The sequence below is a fragment of the Tetrao urogallus genome, assembly GCF_951394365.1.
Source record: "Tetrao urogallus genome assembly, chromosome: 2".
NCBI lineage: Eukaryota > Metazoa > Chordata > Aves > Galliformes > Phasianidae > Tetrao > Tetrao urogallus.
This window is the reverse complement of record NC_136814.1, coordinates 10,152,006-10,180,001: the sequence shown is the minus strand read 5'-3', so window position 1 is coordinate 10,180,001 and position 27,996 is coordinate 10,152,006.

Sequence of the window (27,996 nt, the reverse complement as noted above, 5' to 3'; positions counted from 1 at the left end):
GCAGAAGAACAATATGAAATGCTAATCTCTGTGAGAGAGACGTTGCTGATGTGACCTTAGATCACATCAGAAGTGCATCTGCATGTAGATTTTCTTGTTTTGTTTTATCAGCTTTGCTATGGTAGCTGGTTAGAGTGAAAGCATGAAGTAGATCATGGGCCTTCCCTACTTAGCAAACTATATTCTGAACTAGGCAGGCTTGGAATTATGTTGTAAGTTTGACTTGTAAAAGGGCTGTTCTGAAAGCAGTGTTTCCTATTTCATTATGTTAACCTGTGGCATCAGAGTTGTATGTTCCTGGTATGCCAGTAGAGGTTGAAGCTTCCTACCAATATTCAGTTTATTCTGTTGCTGTGTGTCATTAACTAAGCTGAGAGCTCAAACTTCCAGAGCTGGATCAAAGGAGAAAGCAACTTTTCTCTTGCAGCACAGTAACACCAGGACACGCGTGAGTTTGAAGACTTTGGAGCACGTTGTGGCTCTTGACTGGGCTGTCCATGTTGCCCAGATTTGGCTCCTTTTGACTTCATCTCTTTGGGCCTATGAAAGACAAGCTGCATAGGCAACATTTTCCTAGCAGCAGTGTAATCATAGCAGCTGTGAGACAGTGGGTCACCCACTGGTGCAGATTTTCATGAGTGCATCTTTCAGGTTCTTGTTTGTTGCTGGTGAAAATGTACATCTAATGGTGGTGATTGTGTTGAAAAAGTGTTTTGTAGCTGAAAACTTGCTCTATCAAATAGCGTTATTGTGCTCCTTGTGTCTGCTGAGAATTACGTAGAAATACATAGGAGGCTTTACTTTCAGAGCAACATATGTGTCAGTGAATATTTGGAGAGAAAAGATGAATTAAGAAAGTCTGCTTGTAAGCAAGCAGGACATAGTGTTCCTGACAAAAGTCCAATAGAAGAAAATACGTGACAGAAAAGCAACAAGTTGCAAAGCTTAGGAACTATCATTCACCTGTTCAGGTTGCCATATGATTTATACAACTAAACAAGACAGCAAGCAGTGAGCGTGCATAATTAATTGTTTGCCAATGATTTATGGATCAAGGGCTACTTGTTGTAGGCATAGCCTCATAATTCTGAGTAATGAATAAACTAATAATTTATTGGTTTAGGGAGTAATTCTTCATGAGAAAAAGGGAAGAGAATACTTCTAATTTGTTATTTGAATCAAATTCACTCAGTTGTATTTAGTCACCTAAACACTAACCTAGCAGGGGAAGATGAGACCTAGCATATGCATCAGTGAAAACAACATTTCTGTTAATTGGTCTGAACACTTAAAGATTAACGAAGTTCTTCATCTGCATTAATGCAGCTATGGGTATTCCTATAACTACTGGTTCTCTGGCTGGTTTCCAAAGTGTGGAGTTGAATTTGAGTAAACTGTAGAATAAAAATCCTTCTGTGTCATATACAGGTTTCCAGTCAAATCTAGTTGTGGTCCAGCTGCTGACTACTCAACTACTACTAGCTCACTTGAGAGTGCCATAGAAGGCAAAGGCAGAGGAGGCAAAAAAGACCCAAATGTGACAGATGATGCCATGATTGTCCATTTAATCTCTGCTGATTTGGCTACCTGTGGGCTTCCACTCCACTTTGGGCTCTATGAATTGGTGTGATAGAAGACAAAAGCTTTAATAAAATCTTTTCCATGGCAGCAAATGGAAAATGGTATTATTGCCTGAACTCTTCAATGATTCTTAACTCGGAGATCTATCAGGTATTGCCTGTTTGTACAGTTACTAGTGCAATGAAACATCTCTGACTGGGATTTTAAAATGTTACTGGGGCTTTAAAGGGTGACTGTATGATGATAATATGGGGAAAAATGGGAATACATGCATCCATTGAACACTTCTTTGTGCTACTCAACTGTAATAGGTAAGAATGATGCAACGGGAGCAAAGTTCACCCTGCTGTTGCCAAAACAAGAAAGCTCTAGTTTAATATACATATATATACATTCTTGTTCATGTGTGTTTGTGCCTGCCTTTCTGATGCAGTGTTGTTGAATGCAGATGGGCCGCTTGTGTGTTTTGCTCTTTACCTGTGCTTTTCCAAGTAGTGTGACAGAGTGGTCAAGTTACACCTTCCTTCCCTTCAAAAAGCAATAGGTATTTTTGGTCATTGATAAACGGTGTTTTTAGTGCAGTCCATCTGCAACAGACACTAAAAACATTTCAAGAGTTAGATCATTTTAGCTGTGACATCATGCCAGCGCTGTCACCTAGGTAATGGAACTAATCACCGTAGCAACAAGACTTTATCAGTCAGCAGCCCAAACATTTCTGACAGATGGAAAAGCCTAAAGACTTCAAGTAGGACACAAATGAAACATATCTGATTGGGCTAAGTCATATTAACAGTTCATGAGTAGGAATCTTCTATGCAGGGAAATTAAATCAGAAGTAGTGATATTTTTTTAGAGGCCCATTTACTTCAAATTAAATTGTTGAATGTTAAAATTTTCTTCCTCTAGGGAAAAAAAAAAGCATTTAATTAAAACAAGTAGATAAACCTGATTGTTTAAATATTATTGTGCAGCCTCTAGGTACTACTCTTGTTTTAAACATTGTATGAGACTACCTAAATGACAAAGTACTCCTAAAAATCTTAGCCGAGCTTTACTTTGCCTCAAGGGTAGTACTTAACCCTACTGAAATGAGATGGAGAGCACCCCACATTGAGCCCTTCCCTGGGGAGTTCTGGTGAAATGGCCAACTTCCAGCAGTACTCTCTCTGCTTTGGTCTTTGGGAAAGACAACCTCAGACTACAACTAGCGCAGACAAACACAGCTGGGATCAGGCCCAAGTTGAAGAAGAGCCAGGGTCAGTTTCTCCCTCAGTGCATTTTTTTTCTTTGGACTCGAGCAGACCCACGTGCCACCCTGTCTGTATTGCTCTGTTGCAGAGTGGGTTCAGTTTCATTGGAAGATGAAAGCTGAAAATACCCCTTCACTTTCTGCTATGGTTCCTGGGCTGCTAGGTCCTGTTGCTCATCTTTGTGGGCGGAAGTGATGCTTCTACAGGTGGCACAGAGTAAGTGATGGCTGCTTTAGGGACAAAGATAAAGGACCTGATTAGGCTTTCTTGATCCAATACAAGAAGGAAAAGACTGGAGACAAGTGGATATGTTCTGCAAAGTCAACAGTTGAGAACGTGGGTAACATCATCTTTGCCAGGAGCCTTGACAGAATAGCAAGGAGGGCTCTAAACTGCATGAGTGTTGGTGATAAGAGCTTGTAATTAAATGAGGAGGCAAAGTTTGGGGTGGCTATGTGCACTTCGGGCAGTCTGCAGATAAAAGGCGCTGGTCCTTATGTGACCTCTGTCTTAGCAAGACAGCAGGCTGGGATGCAAACAGTGCAGGAGGGTTCTGGAACTTGTCAGTAGTAGTTTCTTAATGTAGACATGAGAAAAGTTTAGATGTGATGTTCTCTTAGATGTGCTACTCACAAGAAGAACTGGTGTGGGATGTGACAATCCATGGGCCAGGCTGGTGACTGGTGTGAGGAAAGTAGCAAAGTGCAGACCCTGGAGCTGAGGCGGCAGTCTTTGGTTTATTCAAGAAACTGGTTAGTAAGATCCTGTGGAAGATAGTTGTCTCAGTTGTATTCAAAAGTGGCAAGAAGGACAATTAGAGAAACTGCAAGTCAATCAGACTCATTTTGTTTCTAGAAGCAAATCCTCTCAGAACCCATTTTTGAACCTGTAAAGCAGAGTTTTTGAAAGCGACCACCATAGATTTACAGAGGGCAGGTCATGCTTGACCAGAGCTGTGGATAATGAAAGATCAGTGGATGCCCTCTACCTTAACTTTTGCAAGGTTTCTGACATTATCCTTGTATCTACTGTGAGGTGATGAAAGCTGGGGAGGGGTGAGGGATGAGTGAGGCTGACTCAGGAGGGTCAAATACCAATGATTAATGGCTACTGTCCCACTATGAAGATGGCAGCAAGAGGGAGTGTCTCACTGACCTAGGACTTACCCTGTTTAATATCTGTGACCTGGGGTAGGAGCAGATTTGCATCCTCATCACATTTTTCATCCTGCGCTGTGTCCTACGTCTAGAACAAACCAGACCATTGTATTCATATGTGCTGGGAAGCTGCACTTCTGAAGGGCACTTGGGTGTCCTGGTATACGTTAAGTTGAATGTGGGCCCATGGGGCTGTAGAGAAAGCCAGCTGGTTTGGTACAGCATACTGGGATGTATTAAGAAGGTCGTAGGCAGTAGATTTAAGTAGTTATTCCTTTCATCTTTGTGCTCATTAGATCATATCAAGTTTAACACATCCTGGTTGGTGAACTGGAAGAAGTTCAAGGGAGGCCACTGGGGTAGCCAGGAGAGGAGAACTCCCTCTATGGTCAAATGCAGAGGCTACACAACAGAGCTCAAGGGTGTTCTGGAGGCTTTCAAGCCATGAGCAACAGGGTCAGACTTGAGTTTTAATCATACTCTGAGGAAGAGTTTAGGTGAGAGATCTGCCCTGGTCCCTTCCAGCCTGAATTATTCTGTGATTTTTTTTTTTTTTTTTTTTATTATATTCTACTGGAAGATAGAATTTCTCTTTATTCCTCCTAATCTTTCTACCTGCATCTAATCTCTTAAAACTCTATCCCTGTGGTGACTTGTGAATCAACATCAACATAGGTATTAGAGTTTCTTTCCTATAATGAAGAATTATATCTTATTCAGATGAAATGCAACTAATCATAGAATATAGCATTTAAATATTGTGTGTGTTATGCTTTCTGGCTGCATCACCATATGTACTGAGATATACATTACTGTTTTAATCAAAATGGCTTATATTGGTTCAGGCAGCAACAGTGAATAAAGTCTCAGATAAAGAACAGTGACTTGCTGTTCTTCAACATAAATATTAGCTGCTCTCCAGTAAATGCAGCTCATCCTTCCTTAGAAATGCAGTACATGGTAGATGAAATGCTATTTCTCCACTTACTTACTCATATTATACAGGCTCAGTGTTAACCTAAGCTTTGCACTCTGAGGGAATTAGACATGATAATTATTTTTGTATATTGTCTGATTGCTTTCCTTATCAGAAGTTGAGGTTTTTATTCCTACCTTTAGTATCCGACACTTTCTAATGGAAGGGGAGACTTTGAGCAAATAAGCTAGGGCTCAAAATAACCATAGCAATTACTTCTCGTTCTAATTGAGATTGTGAAGGTGTAAGTCTGCATTAAAAATTTCTCTGTGCATCTTGTGAGGTTTTTCTCATCATCTCCCTTCCAGGCAAACACAGACATGTTGTGGTTTATGTTCTGTAGCCCCAATGGTTTGGGTCTTGAAAGCTGCTTTTAAAGATTCAGAAAAATCACAGTAAAACAGCTGCTTGGATTTATGAAATATAAATGGTACAGTTGAAAACGCACAGATGGCCTCTCTTGGTGATGCATTTCAGAAATGTGCTTAGATGTTGTTCAAAATATGAATTTGAATAAATCTATGGTTGCTTAATGATTTTCTAGTTGGTGACAGAAGCTACTGGTGGGAGAGAGCAAGTAGTCAGATATTCAGTCTGATTATGGAAACTTACATATATCTCCTTGCTTTTTGCATTTGTTGAGATTAAAACTATTTTCTAATTCTTATTTGAAGTTCATTTTCAGCCATCTTTTTGCTATGGCTTTGAACAGTTGCAAAACATAGGGTGGAGGATTATCTTTGATAGAGACCAAGTTTGGATTCATTGCGTCTTGAACTGCAGCATTGTTGTTTCTGAAGGGAATGTCTTCTGTCTCACTACACCATGTTCTGTATTCGTGTGGAAGGAGTAAAGAGGAGAGGATGTTACTACTTTTACAAGTGTGGAATAACTTTGTCATAGACATATGAGTGAAGAATCCCAATACTCTGCTTGGACAATGAGTGCTTTGAGAGGAAAAAGGCCCTTCATTTCATGTTAGTAGGGATTTCTTTTGTGACTTAAGCAGCCACTGAAAGGAAGTTGTTTGTTTGGGGTTACAGTACATAGCAAGACTTTTTAATAGGAGCAGTTGAATGTTGTTTTTTTTTTTTTTTTTTTGTTGTTGTTGCATACAGGTCATTAAATTACTATCCAGACCTGTCTAATAAAAATAATGCAAAATCATGTTTTTCTGATGTTTTCTTAGGTATCTGACAAGTATTGGACAGCACTTTAGTATGTTTCCCGATACAGTAGCATGTTGCAAAACTATTCATTAAGCACCAGTTGCCATTACATATCATTAAAATGTTAACGGTATTCAGTTTCCTCTATTGGAAAGTGAAAACTGGGAACGAAACCAACAAAGATTCATGTGTCTGATTATTACCATGCTGGAAGTAAATAATAGATCACTATGCCATTCGTGGCACAAGTAATGGTTTTTGGGTAACAGCATACATCCAACTGAAAAATGATGGACACATCAAAATGAAGTATGCCACAGTCAAAAAGTACAAGCTTCTAAAATAGATGATGATAAGTTCAAGACCTGTGCCCAGAACAAAATAATTTTCAGTCCCAAATAAGATTTATTGCTTCCTTCTTAAAAAATATTGAGTGGCGATCACAGTTTATTTAATTAAAGAGTGCAGATGCGGGGAAATGTTCCCATGGTCTTCCAGCAATTGCCTTTTATTTATCAAGCTCACAAGCTTAGAGCATCAGCGTAGATGTGCTGAGAGTGAGAAGGTGCTCACGGGCAAGCATGCACATTTAAAGTACTTTATGCTAATCAGAAGTGATCAACTTGGCACTGAAGTTTCGGAGATGTTTGGAAATGATTTTTGTTGAATGTAACGAGGATTACTAAAATCTCATGCTTTCAAAAATTCAGGCCTGGCAATATTAGCACAGGTATCTGAAATCAGTGATGAAAACTTCCTACAAAAGTGTCAGCACTCAAATCCAACGTCATAGCCTTCATTCACTTAATATTTTGGTTGTAATGAAACACAGGGATAAATCCTGCAGTATTAGCTAAGTGAGTTTCCTGGACAAAGAAGTAGTGTAGGATTTTTCCTTCCTGCCCTTCTTGCGTAGAGAATGGGATTGCTCTTTGACAGTGTACACTTTCTGGATGTATAGACCCTAATGATTTTTTTTTTATGGTCTTTGTTCTCAAGTTTCATTTAGATTGTTTCTTAGGCTGCTTATTAGGATGTTATAGGAGATAAGGTCAGAAATCTTATTGAAGTCAAAACTGTACTATGCTATGGTATCTACTGCAGCTTCTCACTAAGTATATCACCATGCCAAGAAGCTGGGGAGCTTTTTACATTTCTTCCTAAAGAAATCCTTGTTTACAGTTTGTCATCTTCCTTTACATCCGTAGGATAAAAAGAGGAAGAAGAAACATCAGAAATTTTCCAGACTCTCTGAACTCACTTGGTAGGCCATCCCATAGAAATGTGGATCACGTTTTGCAGGGGCATAAGCGTAGCTAAGATGTTTTCAAGGACTTTGTGTTACTTCGAGCCATGCTGGTGAGGAAGGATAAAAGGGGAATATGGAGATCTGGAATAGGAAGATATTTAATGTTTTCTGGCAGTGTGTCTGTTGTGTCCTCAGTGGCTCACGTAACATGATTAGCTCTGAACTCCAGAGTTTCAAAGGTAAATGATTCCAGAGGGAGGTGATAGTATACCTTGAACGAAAAAAAAACTAATATTTCTCTCATGCTTTTTAAAGGTGTTTTTTTTTCCATGCTATGCTCTGACATTAAAGAGCATTAGCTGCAATAAAGAATAACAATAAATCTGATTCATAGATGGGAGTATGATAGGGAGCATAGAAGAAAACTCCATAAATCCTAAATGTTTTGACAAATGCAAATCAGCAGTCAAATGTAATTCACTGAATTTGCAGTATACAAAAGCGTTTATTCTCATGCACTTGTATATATCAAAACTGTTATGTTTTTTCACCTTTAGCATCCCAAACACTATTGCAGTATAGATTTTTTTTTTAAGAAAAGCCAAATGAGTGCAAACACCGCTGGTAATGGGCCAAGAAATGCAGCTGTTGCGTTTATGACTCGTGGACAGATATGTCTTTTATTGCCAGGAGTAAGGTATCTGGTCATCAGATTTAGTAGAAGAATCTCACAGGATTTGTGTTGTACCTCCGGAAAACAACATGAAGTGCGAATCTTAACTCTGACATCTCTCTAAAATGAGGTTTACAAACACTTTTAATGTGACTTAAGCTTCTTACATAGCTCCTGCACTCCTGAAATTGGTTAGAATAGGATTCTCAACTTCTTTAGGAGGCTGCAGTAAAAGAGTAAGTGTTGGAGGAACTGAGAGAAATGTAGCAAGTGGGCCTCCCTTCCTTTATTGTGTTTGCTAGGAGCCAAAAATGTCAAAGAGTGATGATTCAGAGACAGTTATTATGCATAGTAAGCAAGACTCTTTAAAAAGGCATACATGTATATATGTGGAAAGAAAATTTGTTCCACTGAACTCTGGATAAATTTAAATTAGGGAGAAAGTATTCAGATGTACCTTCTTGCAATGATGTACGTTGCCATTCCTTCAGGGAGGAAATCACAGAATGGTTAAGGTTGGAAAGGACTACTGGAAGCCTGCTCAAGCAGGGCCGCCCAGAACCATGTCAGGTATCTTGCAGATCTCCAAGGAGGAATCTCCACAGCTTCTCTATGCCAGTACTCCAGAACCCACAGAAGTGCTTTCTGTTATTTAGACAGAGTCTGTTGTATTTCAGTTTGTGCCCATTGCCTCTTGTCCCGGCACTGGGTGCAATTTAAAAGAGCCTTGCTCTTTCCCTTTGCATTGATAAGATCCGTTCTGAGCCTCTTCTCCAGGCTGAGCTGTCCCAGCTCTCTCAGCCTCTTTTCGTAGGAGAGGCGCTTGAGGAGGGAAGAGGACAATACTTCCCTTTCAACCTCATGGTATAGGATTCTGGAAAGGCTAAATTACAAAACTAGCTGATACCTTAAGCCTGTGGAGTAGCAAAAATGATGCCATGGAAAGCAGTGAAGTTCAGGCCTTCTCAGTGTATTGCCACATAAGCTGCAGTGTCTTCCTGGTAGCACAGCTCCAACATGTCTGTGGAACCACAGAGTACTTGTAGCTGGCTCAGTTCTCCAAATTCCTAATGCAGGGAAAAGCTTGGAAAGAAAAGTACACATGTAAGCAACATAACATCCTGGGTTGCCATGAAACATCTGATGTTGAGCCAGATGGGAAAATATTAGTTAAATTTGCACTAAGTTAATCAAGTAAAGTGGAGGTTGATGTATAAGAATTATAATGCAACAGTGGAAGTGGCGCAGAGGAAGCTGTCAGAAGTGAACTGAAAGTAGAACTGTTAGTATCTAGTGAATTATTGGATTAGGGCATAATCTGATTTAGTATTTTCATTAATGACTTCAGTATCAGAAGTAGGGGTGGATTAATGAATTTTTCTGATAGCATAAATTTGGAACATATCAATAAAACATGAATTACCATATTATATGGAAATAGATGACCTTGAGATCAGGAATGTTATAAATCTGATGGAACATTACAGTACAAAGTTCAAAGTAATGCACTTTGGGACTATGAGCAATAATTTAAAGCATTAACTGATAAAAGCAGAGAAACCCAGTTGTGTGTTTGTCATCTGTAGGCTCATGAACGCTAGTATGATGTAGCTCCAAAAAGAGCTCATTGGGTTTCTAAACAATTGTTTTTAGCTTTATTGTAGTGATCTCCATGCTGTGTGATTTTTGTGTATAATTTTTCAGAAAAATAATATTAAATATTAATTTAATATTAATTTACAGTGAGTGGGTAGAAGAACTGAATAGTAAAAATGGTGTAACCCCTGTAACTTTTTTTTTTTTTTTTTGAGAAAGGAAGAAGTGTGCTGTTTAAGAGTTTGTTAAACCTCATTGCCTAGGACAGCTCAAGGCTGCACACAGGTGGTTGTAGATATCCCTCTACTTTCCATGCTCCAAATTTCACCTTGGAGACCTGCATTTTCTTCACTCCTAGTATTTTTCCACTGTGTTTCCTTGCTTTGACCTCTTCAGATACCTGCTTGGAATATTGTGGAATAAAGGTCTGGAGGGAAGAGAGGCCCAACAAAGCTAGTTAGTATTCATAAAATCATAGAATAATTTGAGCTGGAATCGACCTTAAAGGTCACCTAGTTCCAAATTCCCTGCCACAGATGGGAACACCTCCCATTGCATCAGGCTGTCCAGGGCCCCACCCAGCCTTATCTTGCACACCTCCAGGAGCAGGGCTTCCACAGCTTCTCTGAGCAGCCTGTGTTAGTGCCTCACCACTCTCATGGAAAGAATTTGTTCCTGAAGTTGGATGGATCTTTGAGCATCCTTGTCTGGAGACAGAGAGGTTGGAACTAGCTGACCTTTGATATCCAGTCAGCCCAAGCCATACTATAAAATGATGATGGAGAACCTATTCAGTAGCAAGAATAAGTTGTTCATAATCAGAATATGTTTAATAAAAGTTCTGGGGTAAGCTCTGCTTTTTCTGATGTTGTTATTCCACCTACCTCTGCTTCATATGACATTACCAAGAATGCACAACAGAGCTATCCCTGATCTTTGCTTCGATTGAATGGCATTTTACAAACACAAAGGCATTCATCTCAGCTTATACACACAACTTGGCCAGTTTTTCCTGGGATAAGCTTGTCTTCGGAAGGGTACAAAGATTCCTACACTTCACTCAGCACTGTAGAATCACATGCAGGAACCATGCTCATCGTGTAGTCAGTTTCTCTAACAGAAAAGTAATTATTCTGCACGCTGAGAACGACTTTTCAGTTCACAGACAGGATGAAGGAGATTCACTGAAGCTTTGAAGAAGAATTATACTATTCAGTAACTAGGAACTCAGATGTTTTTGTGCAATATCAGAGAAAAGCTCCTTGAATTAACATTAAAATAGGCGTATAACATTGATATTGTTTTCCTGGCCATACAGAGTCTGCTGCCATATTCTCACAGTCAGAAATGGCATGAGGTATTATTCATAATGGCTTTTATTTATGGCAATTTCTGGGACCTAGGGTTCTAGCTATGATGGCTCAGCAGGTTTCCACAGCTCAGCTGCGACTAGACCTAATTCTGATTCATTCGGACTGTTCCTGCAGCCAGAGCAGTAACAAATAGAAGAGATGCTGCTGATAAATTGCAGATAGAAAAATCTAAAATCAGTATAACAGTTATAGCCAATCCAATCAGAAACAAGAAGAGTTATTAGAGGAAGTTTAAAAAAAAAAAAAAAAAAAAAAAAAAAAACCACAACCAACAAGGGAATAAAATCCACTGTGATTATTACTAAACATGATGTGCTTCTCACAAAGGAGTTGGATACTTAGATATTACGCATTTGGACAAAAATGCAGTTGAAGAAGAAACGATGTACACTAAAGGCAAAGAGTCTTTCTGGGGCAAGAGTGGTTTGCAAAAATACCACCTATGGTGTCACATTTGGCTCTGGACTTTATTCCTCTCCTTGTTTCTCTGCTTTGCTTTGCGTTTTTTTTTCCCAGGCAATTGCTAGCTTAGCAGTTAATAATATATACAAGAGGCTTCGATCTTTTTGAATGTGGTGTCTTTTTTTCATACTTGTTATAATACGGAATGCAAAGCAATCCATCCACTCAGTGCAGCGTTTGGATGGACATCAACCCCTGCTACCTTCACCGCTTGTGTATGTAGGAAAAAGATTATTTGTTGCTTTAACTAAGGATTTAACAGGTCCTATCTAAACTTAATGTTATTTCTTTACAAGAAATGGTATCAACAGGGTGGAAGCTGGGAAAAAAAAAATGTTGGTAATGTTTAGCACAATCTTACCCATGTTTAACTACTTCTTGCTGTTTAGACATGTTTAGTTGATCAATTCTTTATCCAGAGGAGAAGAAATTGCAGCTCACCAGGAGCTTGGAAGCCAAGTGAGCTTGCTTGGAACTATTAGAAATTAAACATTACAGCCATTCCCCAGAATAAACTGCCAGTATGTAAATCCATGTTATGTCATTTGTTTTTTCAATGTGGAAGAAATCATGATACGGGAATGCAATATACCTTCCTACAGTGACTTCTAAGTGGGGGAAATATCTACCTTCTAGCACGGGAAGGGTGTGCATTCTACATGTGGCAAGGACTCTTGGACAGGCAAGGCGTTGTTGTTGACACCCCTTAGCTGCTGGAGATACTCCAAGCTGCTCTTTGAGAGAAGGGTAAACTTTGATGCAGGTCCTCTCTGCTGTTCTCAAGTAGGTATTCAAGCAGAGGGAAATAAATGCTCATCCCTTTTCTTTTTTCAGTGTTCACACACATAAAGTACTGACAGCTTTTCCTCCTGTCATCCTTGAAACTGCAGGGTAATTAATAACCAGAATCTCAGTTTGACTCCTGGCCTACCGCAACACCTGCTTAAATAATAAATTTTTGCTTCCTTGGAGCTTGTAATGTGCTTAGAATGTATCCATTGCTCTTGAAAGGTGAAATAGTGCAGTTTTTTAATGGGCACTGAAATTTAGCTGAGCTCAACCAGACGTGGCACTTCACTGCAATGCAACCGTGATTAGCAAGAAAGATTTTCTTGTCTATTATTTGACATCAGAAGTAAACTTTCCTGATAGCAAATTACATGTTTTTCATTCCATGAGCTCATTAATGTATTTGTGGCCACTCTGAAGTGATGGAAACAGAACAGAAATACTTGTGTTTGGAGTCTGCACTGTTGCCTCAATAAGAACTTCTGTAGGATGCAAGCAGATGTTTTGGCTCAAATGTGAGGTGGCTGTTACTGTTTTACACTCAGTGTGCTGCCAAGTGAGAGCAGCAGAATTAGGCTTTGTGGAGGCCTACAGCTTTATTGTCATGTAGTTCATATTGTGGACTCTCCTGCTGGAGTCTGTATGCCAAAACAGAGAATAGTGTTATCAATTATGTGTGTTTTCCTGCTTCTTGAAAACAGCTGAAATATAGTATACTAACACTTGATTTTGCTAGTGGAAAAAAAAAGAAAAAAAACTTCTAATATCTAAAACTTCAGTAGTTTGTAGAGTGTACTTGAATTGATAAACCTTGCGCCATATTCTTTCTTGCAAAAAGGCAGCAGCTGCCATTTCCATGAGTTCCTCTGCAGACAGCATTCCTTGAATTTTGGATGAGTGAAATGAGTGATTCCTCTTTGAATGCCTTGAGGTGTAAGCTCCTCCAAAAGGGTGGAGGCAGAGAAGCAGCCATGAGGCCAAGCCAGATTCTTTCTCTTGGCTCATCTGAGTGCAGAAATGGCACAGAGAAAGGAAAACCGAGTGCTTCCATTTTGCTCCAGGCAAACCTGGCTGACAGGGCTGCCTTCAGACAGCAGCTGCTCCGGGACTCTCCCACGAATAGTGCAGATTTCTATGTGCTATGCTGAGGGCTGCAGTGTAAAAGTTATACCTTGCACTCAATTTGCATACCTTAAATAGCCAGTATCTCCACTGCTTTACCAGGGAGGATTATACATTTTTTGCAAAGTGAACGAGTATGGTTTCAGAGGAAAGTATTTCCATGGCTACAGATCCTTCTCATGCAGCGGAACTTATAAAACTCAGCTAGCAGAGAGCTAATAAAATGACAGGAAGTAATTAAATGAAAGGATGCCTGGGAACCATTTGATGACAGATTTTTTTTTATTTTCTTTTCATCCACCATTCCTGGGGGCTGTTTTACGTGGCCAGAAAAGCTTAAACTCCTTAGTTTGATAAGCGATTTGAACCAAGCCACTCAGGCTTTGGTTCCTTAGATTTTGCCACTGCATAGAAGTGGTCCTTTTGCAGTTTTATAAATTCAGTTTCTCCATGTGCTGTTGAGTGTTTTAACTCCCGTGTAAGAAATCAGACCTGTTATGCAAGCAGAAGTTTGGCTTATGTTGCCAGTATGGATATGAAGTTAGGAAGTCAGAGCATTAAACACCAAAAGATACTTATATCTTGTGCATTGTTTTTGTGATGTGAAGAACTAGAATTAAGAACTCCCTGGTATTAACAAATGATGACAGTGTAGAGAATTCCTGGAAGATAGTTTTTGTTGGTGGGATGCTGCCTTGTGATCCTCAAACTTTCATATTTTCTTTAATGTTTTCTGAGATATGGATTACGATTGAAACAAATTTCCTCTTTTCTCCCTAAGCTAAAATATAGATTATTAATAAGTTGTGTAGTTCAGTATCAGGAAAAATGAAATCATATGTGAGATCTAATTTTAATGTTCCAAGATCTGGTTCATTTTGGCTTATCTTTAATCATTTACATTGCACATGGACTATTCTAGTAGTGAAATGTTTTTAAATACTCATAACATTGCTTATAATTCTAAGAGCTTTCATTTTCTGAATAAAATCATGCTATTACAATGAATTCAAGATAAATATCCACTTAGTTTAATGAGATGATCACATTTCTTAAGGATTGGACACACTTTTGTAACTTTATTAATAACTGGTAAGCTCTCATGAAATTCTGTGTTAATTGAAGGACAGCTTCAGTAAAGATAAAATGAAATAATCCTTCTAATGTGTACGCATGAACCAAACAGATGGTAAAGACATTTCACCAACATTCTCGAAGTACTAGTAAGTAAATGCAACGATATTATTTTGATTGAAGGGACTCGGTTGGAACCCTCTGACTTTTTTTGCAACACCTGAATCGAAGGTATCCTATTTGTGTGACTATGAAGAGCTTCCAAGTCACATTGTAATGATTTTTAAAGGCCAGTTTGAAAGAGATTGCACTGCCAGTGTCAAGTTGACAAGCTCACATCCTTTCCTTCATGTGAAGTTCAAAGTTCATGAAGATGTCAGTGCGTAGTCTTACCCAGCTGATGATTAATACTGCATAATAATCATGAAACTCCAATTCCAGCTTTATCAGTTCAAACATTGTGAGGCTTCACAGGGGAAACTGTGGCACAAGCAGGTAATTTTCAGATAAGTTCTATTCAGTGTTAGTGTCAGAATTGATTTCCTATTGAGATGTTTTGCTGGGTAGATGCAGAAAATGCAGACTTGCTTTTTCAAGTTAAATAACAATCCTGGTAATATTTGGTGGAAATCTTGCCTCAGTTAGTAAAATGTCCTGAACTTAAAGCAAGTTCGGTCTGTTTCAGGAGTTGTGTGTATGTTAGTGTGTATGAGTAATATCCATAACTCAGCAGTAGCATTCTGCAGGTTTTTTTGTTGTTGTTTTTTTGGTTTTTTTTTTTGTTTTTACAGTATTAGAGATTAGCTGTGATCAATGTTGGGGTTTCTGAGCTGGAGCTTCCTTGACTGAAATGAGTGAAGAAAAAAAAGGCCAAGCGTTGGCATACTTTGGAAGCTGTTGCCACCTGGTCTTACAGTGCCTCCTCTCAGTCTGAATAAAATTGAGTCTGGGATAGGGCACACTGCAGAACTGCACACTGCAGAAGGCCAAAAAGCCCTGCTGCTGGCCCCTGAAATTAGTGGGACAGTAGATGAGGGACAGTTGAAAGGTCACAGAACTGTTTAAAGTGGTGTGATTGAGTTTACTTGTGGTGGGATAGCTGTAATTTGTATGCCTGCTTTTGAGAGGTGTTCTGGAGTTATGTTGAGTGCCTGTCTATGTGGATAAGAGCCCCCTTAGTAGTACTTCTGCACATCTAATGAATCAGTCAATCAACACCAGATTAAAGAGCTGTGCTTCTGAATGCCAGCCAGTTTTTTGCTGTCAGTTTTTCTTTTCTGCATGAAATTGTTACCTGTGTTTTAATTGATACTTGCTGAAATACATATTTATTTTGAAACACGTACCTTACAATAGACAGCTTGAAAGCTGCCACCAGGCTTACCTCTCACTGAGATGCTACTGGCTCAGAGCAGGAAATTGTCCATCTTTTCTATGTTGAACAAATAAAGCAATGTTCCTTTTTATTCCATACCTATAAATGTAGCTAATTTAAGTCCTGAGTGAGACTCTTGTCTCCTTTTGTTGGTAGCCATAAAATGTTTGAGCTATTCTGTGATATATTCATACTGTCCAGAAAAGAGCCTTTGACTACCGTAGTGTAGTTTTCTCTCATCTCTGTTGCACAAAAGAACATATTGGTGGATGAACATATTATTCATACCGTTAAGCCAATGTGATTCATCTCCCGGGGTGACCACTGCAAAGGCAGTGCTTGTGGTTCAGAGACTCTCACCTCTCAATGATGGGAAAGGAGAGAGCCCTGAACCTACCAATGTCCTTGTGGTCCTTGAAAGAGCTCATTAAAAGTCTTCCCTCCAGCTCCAGTTCCTATTTTTTGGGACTTTGACGGAGAGAAGAAGGGCCACAGAAATGTAGGTCAGGTGAAGTTCAATACTTTTCTAAGCACACTCTGCTACTCATCTTGAATTCCTTCATTTCGGCTTCTTGCTTTCCTGAATATGCCCAGCACAAGCTATCTGTCTGAGTGGTCGCTGAAATCCAACAGCACCCAATTGCCCTGTTTCAAGTGTGTGCAACTTTGCAATGTCTATTGGAGGTGAAGAAGTGCTAATCCCACCAGGAGGGGCTAAACTGTGGCACGCGGTGTTAGTGCCTGTGGGTTGGTGCCCACGATAGTCTACATAGAAGTGCTCTTTGTGCATGGGAAAGGCACTTTGATCTCTACGAGGTCCTTAGGCTAAAATTGTGGGTTACCTAAGAATACCCAAGCTCTTACACAGTTAGCTGAGGATTTTACTGGCTGCCTCGTTGCTCTGAGATGCCTGGGGAGTTAAAATGTAAAGCTTTATGTTGTACTTCAACCAATGGTCCTCCCAGCTTCCCCTGGATATAGAGATGACTTATTCTGGTTAAGGTCTTTGAGTGCTTGGGAATATTTATTCCTAATTTCAGACACATTTCAGAAGATTTTTCAGTGCATTCTAGTCCACTCTGCCTTTTCTGTAGCTTCTGGACATTTACTGGAGCGTACAAAGTGGGTAATGTATGTTCTTTGACACAACTCCAATAACACATTGAGGATTCTTGTCTAATTTCTCGAGAGGTGTTAAAAGCAGAAATAAGTGTGAAGCAATTAACCAAAATGCATGATTATTTGTCCCTACGCAGACCTCAAGTTAAAATACTGAACATTATTTCACTTGAATGTGTTTCTTTCAGTTTATTTGTTAAACTCTCCATGAAAATAAATTTGATAAGTTGGACTCAGTGTTCTTGAATTATGAAAATGGAAGTTTCATTGCTGTCCTGGCCCCCAAAGACAGTATGTTTATTACCTTTTTAGTTCAGATTCTGGGCATAATGTGATATTTAAAACTGTAGATCAAGTAGAAAGCAGATAGGTTTTATGTAAAGCATGCTAGTTTTAAAAGATATAAGAAGCTGAACTGCTTTTCTTCATATGGCTATGAAAGCCCATTAGAAAAATTGGAATGATTCCCTTTCTGTGCATTAAACCCTTCCTGCACCTTGTTATGGTATTTCATGCTGGAAGAACCACATTTATGCTACCTATAAGTTTTCTAAACCACCCACATTAAGATGGTTATGCTAACCAACATACAGTCTCCATCTTTATGGTCTTGATACAAGCAGGACCCGGGCCTGTGGGGAGAAGCCTATTAGCTCCCATATAAGCAAGAATGATGAATTCTTTCCTCCCTGAAATCACCCTGCAGTCCTACTGTGGAACCATTTGGGAGAGCAGAGAATGAATACACACACAGTAAATCCATCTGCACCTTATGGGGCATTGACTTCCTAAAGGAAATTGCTTTTAATGTGAGGAAAAGGCTAATCTGTAACTTACAAACATGAGAAAATCAATCAATAGACATACCTATGACAATGGGATTTTTGACAGGAAACACTGCAAAATGTTATTTATCTCATCTGCACAGCCAACAAATTCACACCTGGGAAACAGTTACTTTTGATGTAGACATATAACTTAATGCTCAAATGACTTGTGCAGGCATTGGCTACAGCAGATAAAAAGGAAAGCTGGATTAGCTAAAAATATTTGTATTGAAATCAGTGTATTTTCTTCCTTGGAAAGGGGGAAAAAAACCCTCTAATTTTGGACTACAAGACTACAGGTAGAAAAGTTCAGGTCTTGCCCTTCTCATTTTTGAAAGACACTTTTCTAGTTCAAAGGGGCTTTGGTTTAGCTTTAGGGGAAATATCAAGGATTATAATTGGAAGACTTTTCTAGGTTTTCCTAGCTGGATTTCAGAAACACGGTATGTACTTAACAAAACCACACACACAAAAAGAACAGAGCAACTTTGAAATAGACCTTTCATTCCTAGTGCAGCCATACAGCCTATACTGTCACCGTGCATTTTCCCTGGGAGGAACAAGGGGTGAAAGGTACCAGAAAAAAGGAGAAGTGCAAGATTAAAAATAAATCAAAAAAGAGAAAGCATGTCGAAAAATGTGGATTTATGCCAACTCCTAAATTTTCTTCTTAAACTGATGCATCTGAAAAGATTTGTCCATGTGTAATGGGGTTTTTCCCAAAATTAACTGTGACAAATTTCTTCGGAAAAATTTGCGTGGATCACATGGGGATGAAGACTGAAAACTGCTAATTTTAATGATCTGGCTATCTTTGCTGTGCTCTGACCCTGTCATTGCTGAAAGACATGGAAAAGGAAATATTGGTGGCCCTACTGAAGTCAGGGGAAGCAATGTGGCTGACTTTGGGGGCGGGAAGGCAGGATTTCACTCTGGGAAATGATGTTATAGTGGCTGTATATGTACTTGTGTCTCTGTTTTGTGTTAGAGGGCGGAGACAGCTGACATTTTTTTTTTGCCTTTTTCTTCAGCAAATACTGTGTTTTCCTGCTCTTGCTTTTTTCTTGGGATGCACTCTGTGTTGTGCATGTTCTGATTAAATATATTCTTCTGAGTACAGGCGTACTAAATATTGAAAAGGAAACAAAAAGGAAGCATTTCAGTAATTATGTAGTTAAGGTACATTAAACTGACGAATAATATACCTTCTTTATGTAAATCCTTAAGCCAGGAACTCTCGCTGTTATAAAGTGTTTTAAGTAAATGTTTTAGGTTGCAGTGAATTAACTGCTTTGCAATTATTACGCTTTAGAATAAGGAATTCTTGTATTTTTAAGTGCTCTAGCCAAGAAGAGTCCTGCTATTCTTCCAAATTATTTCTACATTGCAATGTAATTGAGGAAACACAAGTCATTTCAATCTTGTAATACTTCCTGAAAGGGATGATAAATGCTAGTAACAGTCAACCAGAACCACTTATTCACACTTTACTAGTCACCAGGAACATTTTTTTTCTCGAATATATTTTTATTGCATCTACTTTTTGCAGTTAGAAAACAACTTAGATGTATGATACAAAGCTTGCAGCATTTCTGAGTCCTCAGGAATAATCGGGCAGTCCTTCCTGTGAGGTTCACTGTAAAGACTTGCAGCAGCCGATGCTCTCAAGTATTTTACATCTTGTCATTTCTGCAAAATCACCTGGCTCATGTAATGTTCTTTCTGCAGAAAAAGGTTTGCCACTTGACGTTTTAATGATAACTATCGATTTTGATGCATTGACTGTTGAAGACTGCATCTCCTGACAGTTTGAGTCCACTGCTATGTTCTTCTCTGAGACTGATGATCACTGAAGGCCTGTATAATACTAGGATCTCCTTGTTCAACAGAGTTTTGGCCATGACATGCAGAAGCAAAAAGGTTTTGATTTTGAGAAGCAGCTCATCTGACAATTAAAGGGCAGGTGGGATCTGGGACTTCCAGGATTTATTCCCTGCTCTACCAGTGATTCATTATTTGCTTGAGATGCAGAATGCCTTGTAGACAAGTCTTATGGTGCTGGATGTTTTATTCCAACAGCACTTCATAGGGTATTTCAGCTTGCCATTGTTAAAGAGAGGAGAAGAAAGAAAAAAGCCAGTTTCTGTCTGTCTAGCTGAAAAGAAATGGAAAACGTAAGTTGTGAAAATACTGATTTTTTTAAAAATGTTAATTAAAAGTTCTAAATCATTGCTTCTAGGATTAGAACCTATACTGGAACCAACATGGCTACTGCATGTTTGGATCTCTCTGCTGACTGAATTCAAAGTAATTCTTGGGTTTTTTTCCTCTCCTTTAGGAAATGATCTCCTACATATTCCTGGGAGTATTCTGAATATTAAAGCTTTACTGATGGTAGCCATCTTCACGTTAACAATCCAAAAGTTCTTCACTGAAAACTTATTTCTAGATGCTAACTTCCATCTGCTTTTTTTTCTTGCAAACACTTGAGTGTTTTATTTTTTATATGCTGGGCACAGTGTGTGCTATGAGCTTCCCAGTGAGAACTACAAGAAAGCAGTGTTTCTGCTTTCCAGATGAAAGCATATAGTGGTCATCTGCAAGATGTGGCCAGTTTTTAAATGTGGGACATTGGTTTTGAGTGAAAAACCTGAACTGAACTAGTGGACGAAAGGAGAATTTATTATTTAATTGCGTTGTGAATTAGTACAGGGCTGTAACTCACCAGCTCTGTAATATATATAACATCCAGGATCACGTAGCTAATGACTAGAGTGGCTTTTCTTCTCTTTTCTGTTTTCTGGACTAAAACCTTTCTCTTGTAAGCACATTCTAAGCCTTCTGCGAGGTGTATTTTTTGTGAAGCCTGAGAAAGCTGGCATGCAGTAAGCCTGGCAGCTGCTGGGCCTCAGGGGATGGATACATGGGACCTCTTATTCTGTGAATCCTGGAAAAACTAAGAGTTAGAGCTGTGCTGTTTGGCTTGTTTCCAGTCTGAGGTTATTCTGGGTACGTGCCTGGAAACACAGGATACAAAATATATAGTTACCTTTGGACTTTGATATTGGCAGGTTTATGCGGGAGCTGGTGAGTTTTCAACTTTAAAATTATCTTTACATTTTTTTAAATTATTATGTTCTGTGAAAAAGTTAGGTAGAATCTGACACTTATTTTTATTTCTAGCCATTGTCAGTAATTATGCTTCAAAGTCTGATTTACGCCCTCAGTACACCCCTGTGTCTCCAGCACAGGACAGAGTCCCAGCGAAACTCAGGCTAGAGTTGTGCAAAAAGATCTGTTTGCTCTTGAAGATCAGGTCATGGTTGTAAGATATGCCCAAGTCTCTACGTTATTCATCTTTGCATGAGGAGACAGGGAAGCTTGGAGATGCAGGGTGCATTTGATAGAATTAAGGGGAACAAAAGGGCAGTGTTGGCATCATGGCTTTTGACAAGGAGAAGCATTAGAGAGAATTATGGTGACCTGAAGTTGCCACATCGTCTACTTTAAGTCAGGCTTTGTTTGGCAAACTAGGGGAAAAAAATCAGTATTCTAGATAGCAAATGTTATATGGTCCTGTCATATTATTTCAAGGCATGAAGTCAGCATATAATATTGCAACCTCTATCTTGAACTCAGGTGTTTTAGAGCAAAGTTCACCTCCTGTGAAGAAAAAGGAAAAAACATAATTTCTCTCCACCTTGCTATCACTGTTATCCACTGTTTTCCCATTTGGGATCTGCAAGATTCCTTAAGGAACTGCATCTACAGCTTCACTTATTTTTTTCTGGTGAAAAAATCCTCTAATGGAAAGGATGTCTCTGCACCCTCTTCCATGGGAAGAAATTAGGAGGAAGAGCCAAGGCTGCCTTGGCTTAAGGACTGATGTGGTTTTGCAGTTGACGGTGGGAGATTTTTTTTTCCTCCCTTGCAATAACATTTGGTGCTATTGGAACTGTCAGTACAGTGGGAAAAGCAATTAATATTTTTTGCCTCAATGTCTTTCACAAAAATCCTTACTTTTCTGCAAGCAAAGCTCTTGAAAGAAATCACAGTTCACCTTGAGGAATGATAAGAGAGAAAAAAAACTGTAAGAAGTTTCTACATGTCCTTTCCTCATTAGCAATGACAAACTGTGGAGGGAAGATATTCCACGGCACAAGTTTTGTAAATACAGTTGCAGTAAAATCTAATTTCAGGGCAAATAAAAATTGGAAAATTAGATTAATTTATCTTCAACTTTGTCTGTACAAGTTTGGCCAAAAATAATTTACCAGCCTGAAATAGTAATGTAGAGAAGAATTATTATTACATGTTTTGTCAATTAGAATTTTTTTTTTAGCTAAACATATCCACCCCTTTTCCAGATTTAGAAAGTTTGAGCATACAAAAGTCTCATCACTCATAATTTTGTTTACATTACACACAGTGCTGACACTTCCTGAGCCACAAGAAAAGCTGTAAGAAGTGATGAATGTCAGATGAAACCAGGTGGTTCTCACAAGGTGGGGAGCTGCTCTGGCTTCTGTGGGAATCCAAAGTTCTCTATCCCTTGAACTCCAGGTATTTGAGTAGCCAGGAGAGGGCTGCCCTCAGCAGACCATTTCTGTGTATCTCTCAGGAGCAAACAGTGTTCCACTTGAAGCCTTTGTTGAATAATCCTGGCATCTCACAGAACCCAGAGAAAATCACTTCCTATATGCTGAGCATGACAGGGCTGCATAGCTTGCCAGAGACTGTAACAAACCCTGAACAAGAAATGGCCTCTACGCTAAACAGCATGGAATACAAAGACTTCTATTTGCAGTCTGACTTTCCATGTGGGGCTTGCACTGTCAGCTCAGCACCTCTCCATTTCCAAAGTTAGCAGTGTAAGATGCCCTCTTGCAGTTCACGGGAATTGTGTATCTAAATGGCTGTGAGGAGGAAAGCTTTATAAAGTTACCGAGATATTTGATGCTGCAGTGGAAGTGTGAAGGGCAAAACTCACGCTGATGGCATCAGAATTAAGGCTTCATCCTTTCTCTTTAAAACCTTGATTTCTACTGCATTAATTTTACTTTAAACTTAGGTTTTTTTCTAGCGTAAAGAATTCAATAACATAAAGGGCAGTGCCTGAAGAGCCAAGCTGTGTTCGTAATCCCTTTTTCCTCAGCATTAAGTAGGTACCTAGCAGAAAGCATCCCCTCTTTGGGTTATTTAAGTGCTCAGTAAGGCTCTCAGAACAGCTCTCATTTCAGATGATGCACGACCCCTGATTCATTTACAAGGTCGCTAACATTTCTATTTAAATTTCTTTGAAGTAAGAATGCTTTAAAATGTCTCAAAGAATTAAGATATTTTTGTAAGTGACAGATGTCTTTGCGATAGAAATAATTTCTTTCTTAGTGAAAGGCCAGTTGTGCCTACAAAGTTTCCACGAGGTAAGAATAATAGTGTTTAAAAGCTTCAGCAGAACATTAACGAAGGGAAAGAATTTTCTGTGATTTGAGAAGTTTTCTACAGTGTCTGATAACATGTCCAGCCTACACAAACACCAGCCTTAGGAATGACCCTTCAGTCATTCCAGGTGAGAACAGATGGGGTGACAAGATCCACGGGAAAAGAGGTTTTATATTTGGTCCCCATCTTCACTTCAGACATCAGTAAAAATTGGAAAACATCAGTCTCTGTAGCTTTCGCTGTCACTGAAAAGACTGAAGTGTTCACTGGGTTGCTTCTTGGTGAGATGGCGTTCAGTAGGCCCATGCTCTGATGTCAACATCAGCATGTGGAAGAACCAATGAGGGAGCTGGGGTTATTCAGTTTGGAGAAGGGGATGCTCAGGGGAGGCCTATGTAATGACATGGAGAGAGGTTGTGGAGAGGTGGGGGTTAACCTCTTCTCCATGGTAACTAGAGATAGGTCAAGAAGAAATGGCTTCAAGTGGATTCAGGGAAGATTCGTGTTGGATATAAGGAAAAACAGAGTGGTAAGGTACTGGAACAGTCTGCACAAGGGGATGGTAGAGTCACTGTCCCTAGAGGTGTTCAAGAAACACATAGATGTACTGAGGGATGTGGTTTACTGAGAAATATGGGCAGTTGGACTGAGTGAACTTAGAGGTCTTTTGCAATCTTGGTGATTCTACGATTCTATGTAACATAACGTATGTCTGCACCTAATGTCACAGCACATCAAATGGGCACCTGTCTGTAGCTATGTATGCAGGAGCTTACATGGCTGGTGATTCTGGTGAGTACAGAGCTTTCTAATTTCCCATTGAGCTGCTTCTGAATAAGTTTTAGACAGGATGATGTATGACAGAATAAAACAAGCCCTAAACATTTTAAGTTCCCAATGAATCTAAAGGGCGCAGAAAGATTTCAAGGTATAAATCTCAAAATTCCTTGCCGTGTGCTTTCTTTCTCTGATAAATGAAGATTTTATAGGACCAAATTTCTTTAAATTTAAAATTCAATGAGATCCTGAGACAGAAAATTCTATAGAAGTTTGGAGTCACTAATTCTTGGACTAGGAAGTCTAATCTCTTGTTAAACATACGAGGCTTGATAATCGTAGAGGGAGATCTCTTGAGTTGTACAGGTCCCCTTTGGACTTGATGGGCCATATCTCTGAAACAGACTTTGGATGGAGACTACAGCATGTGGTGGTTCAAAGTGTTTCCCAAACTGGGGATGGTATCCTACAGGAACCTTAATATTTTTCTTATTCTTTTTCTTTTTTTTTTTTTTTTTTTTTTTTAACCCAGTAAGTATTAATGTTTAGCTGAGAAACAATTCAGTATATTTTCCTCAAGAATATATATTTAAATAAAGGATTAATACAGCATGTTATTCTAACAAGAATTTTTTTTTTTTTTTTTTTTGTCTACAAAGACCAAAAATAATCAGGAAAAGCTTTCTGTAAACTCAGTTGCAGCAGTGTTTTCACTGAAGCTGAAGAATTCCTTGAAAATTGGTAGGGAGTTACGACATGAACAGGAATCAAGGATTGCAATCAGTTTGCTTTTTTCATCTGGTTCCAAACAGGAGTTTTTCTGCCTGAGTCAGGTTTGTTCAGCAAAGCACTGTGGCACTGCCCAGCAGTGAGGATTTGAAGGGCTCCCACCTCCTCCCCAGCTGCCCTGATGAGTGGGGAGAATGCTGCCCCACAGCTGGTGCTGTATTGCTATGCATGAAAGCTGGGAGGATGCGTGGTAGGAATTGTGATTAGGAGAGGCTTGCTGGCATCACAGGTTGGACCTCTGCTCAGGGCTGTGCCTGTGAAGTTGCTATCTAGTCTTTGCATTAGATATGAAACCTGTTTTAATTGAATTGCAAGTCTCTTGCTTGCTGCACTCTTTGCTGTAAAATCTGTGACAGCACTGGTATCACACAGCAACACCAAAGGAAGTAGTTTATTCATTTGCTCAATGTTGTCTCATTTATGCATACCTATAGGGTTTTTATAGGTATAAATGGACATCTTTCCAGGGAGGTGGTGGAGTCTCCTTCTCTGGAGATGTTCAAGACCCGCCTGGACGCCTACTTGTGTGACCTGCTGTAGGGAACCTGCTTTGGCAGGGGGGTTGGACTCGATGATCTCTGGAGGTCCCTTCCAACCCCTATAATTCTGTGATCTTTAAAAAAAGATACTGACTTCACTGAATTCTCCTTGTTTGAGTAAGAAAGTTGAGAATGCCACTGTATGAGTAGTGCAGAGTGGAAACAAGTTGCAGAAGCATTTTCTTCTATATGGTGTAAATTTGAACCTGAGACCTTCTATGCAAGGTGAGAACTTGTCCTATTTGTCACTACACAACTCGGTTCTGTCATTTTCACCACTAATGGGATTTTGCAACTGAGTGACCTTGTTAATACAGCAATATGTTGCCTGCCATATCATCGGTAACAGTGCTCCGAATAATAAAAGAGGGGGAAAATGCTGGCCAAAAGTAGTGAAAAAAGTAATGCTAGTTTCTTTCCATTCTTTTCTGGGAAGAGAAAAAAAAAAAAAAAGCTTCCATTATCTTAAAAATTATCCTACTTTAGAATCCTACTTAATGTGATGAAATAGTTAAAGGATGGCTCTTCTCTGCACAATTTAGCAGAATAGCTCTTTAAAGAACTTCTTAAGGGAGAAAAAGGGACGTAAATATGGAATGGATCTTTTGAACATGGCAAAGCCTATCATTAGACTGGGAGGATATTATAACGCCATCATTGGAAAATTGCTGTGAAGAGTGGCTATGATAACTGTGTTTTTCAGACATTTGTTATCTCCAAATGTCATAGTTCCATGCCTTGTGCTATCTTAATGATAAATATTGTTAGCATTGAAGTAGTGCTAAGGATGGCTATTTTCTATATGTAAAATAGGTATGAGTAGTACATAGGAGTGACGTAAGGTGTTTGTTAACTGAATAAATATGGGAAGAGAGAAGGACGTAGGGAAATGGAGCGACAACCAGTTTTCCAGGTCCCTGCCCAATTCTATGCATAGAGAGGCAGTCTGCACTACCTCTTGATTTATGGCTAAAATCTCCATGGATAATTTATATTGCCACCTGTCTGAAGGATGTTTGAAATGAGGGCAGAATGACATTCAGCTGGAATCGTGAACCTGCAGATCTGGCAAGATGTTACATAAGCAGAACTGCAAAGAGGGATTCAAAAATTCCTCTAATTATCACTCCGTAGTAACAAGCCAAGAACAATGTTTTCAGCAAGCCAACAGATTAACTCAAAGGCTGGCTTTTCAGTAGAGGAGGCAAGAAGCTTTATGGGATTAGTGACCTGTGGGGAAATGCCAGAGTCAATGAGGAGATCTCCACTGCTCAATGAAGCATCTTGCTGTCTCATTTAACTAAAGCTTTCTTCATCTGAGCCCACCCGGTGTCACAGTGCAGAGCCGAGGTGTTACCTCTGATTGAAAGGCAGAATAGCTGCACTGATGGCCAGAAAAGTGCCAGCAAATGTGTTGCTAGTGCAAGATCTGCTCTGCTGCCTCAGGCACTGCGGATGTGGACACAGAAGATCATGTTGTAAGTGCTGATGGATTCAAAACCCGCCTGAGTTTGTTTGCTTACTTGTTTTTGGTTAGGCTATGTCTTGTTGTTTGTTTATTTATGAAGTGTATTTTATGAAATGAGAAAGTGATGTACTGAACATTTTTATATTTCTGGGTGTTTCTGAATTTGAGAAAGTTTCAATATTTGTTTCCCAGCTAAATTCCTGTCTGGGAGGAGAATTCTCAGCCCGCTTGAGATACCTTGAGTTTTCTACTGGATACAGTACTTAAAGCGTTTGCATGGCATTAGCAGTAATTCAGGGATGGAAGAAGTATGTATAATATTTAGTACTGGACTGATTTTTGTGTGTTTCCAATTTTTATTTAGCAAGTCAAAGAAACTGTAATCAGTTGATCAGTATCCATGAAGCTCATTGATAAACCTTAAAAAAAAAAAAATGTAGCTTAGCATGTAATGGTTGGTAACTTTTGATATGCCCCTGTCAGGTTATGTATGTATTTTCTGGAAGAGCAAATGATTTATGAAAAAACACTGGAGCACGTTGCCCAGAGTGGTTGTAAGGTCTTCATCCTGGGCTCCAGCTGACCTTGTTCTGAGCAGGGATGGGATTGGATTAAATGATTTCCAGAGATGAAAATTTCTCAATTGTTCTGCGATTCTGTGGCTGAGTATTTTCAAGAGCTCATAGTCCATGGGAAAGAAAGCAGACCTGCGTTAGGAAAAAAACCTCAACTTATAGATTTCTTCAACGTAGAAACTGCTGTAATTAAATGGAATACTCTTATGCTGGAGTTGAACATCATTAGCTTCTTTTATGAAACCTAAGAAAGAAAATAAGGACTTACTAATATACAAAATTTCCCTAAATTAAATATTTATATTAAGTATTGCCTGAATATATGTTTAAGTGAGTTTTTGGGAGAATGTGTCTATTGGGGCTTGCTGTTTTTCTCTTTTTATAATTGAAAGAGTTCATAATAACCAACTTCATTTCTCAGCCACTGTTAGGGCCAAGGATTGGTGTCAAATCATTTTTTTCAGTGCACAAGGGCTGCCAAATGTGCATCTGTCTCTTCAGGCAGCTCTAATCCTTCATGGTCCACTGACTTTACCTTTATGAGTTCTTCTGATTGATAATTGAGAGAATAAATCTTTGAAGAACTTATATAAATGCAAAAAGAAACCCCA